The sequence below is a fragment of the Cynocephalus volans genome, chromosome 6 (assembly GCF_027409185.1).
Source record: "Cynocephalus volans isolate mCynVol1 chromosome 6, mCynVol1.pri, whole genome shotgun sequence".
Taxonomy (NCBI): domain Eukaryota; kingdom Metazoa; phylum Chordata; class Mammalia; order Dermoptera; family Cynocephalidae; genus Cynocephalus; species Cynocephalus volans.
The window spans coordinates 110,742,381-110,743,884 of record NC_084465.1 but is presented as its reverse complement, the minus strand read 5'-3'; the positions used below and the strand labels follow the sequence as shown (position 1 = coordinate 110,743,884).

General features: G+C 46.6%; 1 pseudogene; it reads right to left on the bottom strand.

Moving 5' to 3' along the window:
• Nucleotides 1–954: 954 nt before the first annotated feature.
• LOC134381386 (small nucleolar RNA SNORA70) lies at nucleotides 955–1,045 on the bottom strand (annotated as a pseudogene).
• Between the last annotated feature and the right edge of the window lie 459 nt (nucleotides 1,046–1,504).

The following is a 1,504-nucleotide window of genomic DNA, read 5'->3' as shown; positions in this document are numbered from 1 at the left end:
AATTAAAACCTGAGCTTCACAAAAAAGCCTTCCCAGGGAATCAGCAGCAAAGCAGCAATTTAGCTCAACCACAGAGCTCAAGTGCTGGTCCCCACAGAGCTCAAGTGCTAGTCCCCACAGGAAGTTCCCCCGTTTTAGAAGTAAGCAAAGGACAACAAATTAGTTCCAGTGCAGAGTTTAAGTGGTGAGAACAGTGAATAATTTAACACAGAACTGAAAGAAAGAACAAAATGCCCACAGACCGGAGACAAAGTTTGATATTAACTAATAAAGGTCTCACATCACCAAAGAACACCTATAAAACCTAGAAGGACTGGAAGCCTACTGTACTCCCAAGCCAGGTAGAGGGGAAGGCCAGGGGTCTGAGCCATGTCCCCCAACATCTGTAACCAGCCCAGCAATGACCACTGGGCCACTTCAGGAAGTGGCCCAGGCTCCCGAGTGGACTGTGGGGTGGCCGAGGGCTTCAGCCACACCCCCCTGACATCTGCATCCAGCCTAGCAACCACCAAGCTGCTGCTGGAAGCCCCCTGGTCTCCCCTGCAGAAATGACGGGGGTGCCATGGGCCTCAGACATGCTCCCCTCCTTCCTCCTTCTCCCACCGTATTTTCTTCTCCCTTCCCCTTTCCCCCTCCCCACCAATTGCTCCACAACAATGTCTTAGAATGTAAAAAAAAAAACAAAAAACAATAATATTAATAAATAAACTAAAAAAAAAAATGTAGTAAAGCCCCACTTCTTTGAGATGTGAATCTTGAACTTGAACTTGGCCTTGTTTAGGGCCCCAATCACAAGCTCCTTATTCTGCAGCTTGGTGTAAATAGAAATGATGGCTTGGCCAATGTGAACTCTGGCCACCATGTCCCCGGGCTTTCCAAAGATACCCCACATGCCAGTCTGGAGCCTAGACTGGGAACAGCACAAGGTCAGAGACATGAACGTTCATGGGAAAGGGCTGTCCCCAAGGTCCCTTTGGGTAACCCATACAAGCAACAGGCTGCATACACTATCGAGGAGGCTGCTGTTTGCAGTCATGGCATGCCCAGCCCCTATCCTTCTTTACATTTTTCTACATTTTCTATTTTTGACAACAAACATTATTACATTTTAATTTTTTTCATTTTTAACAAAGTAATGTGCATATAGGCATGCCTTACAGCTCTTGCACAAAGGGTTCAGGGTTCCGGGTGTCAGAGAAGCAGAAATACCAGGGATCAGGGAAGCCCCCATCTGAGAAATGGCTCTGGGCTCAGGTGTGTGCTCCTTGCTGGACATGGGTTCATCCTTTGCTGGCTGCTCCTGGAGGGAAGTCAGAAGCCTTTGGTGAAACTACTTCTGATCGAGACAGGCAGAGCTCCTAGGACCTAAGCACAGGCCCAGAATTTGGTCTTAATTAAGGCATTACAAAATCACTCTATCTCTCTTTCTTACTAGCAACCTCTCCTTGAATTCTAGTTAGAGAAAAAAACAAAACAAAACAAAACAAAAAACAACACTGGATTT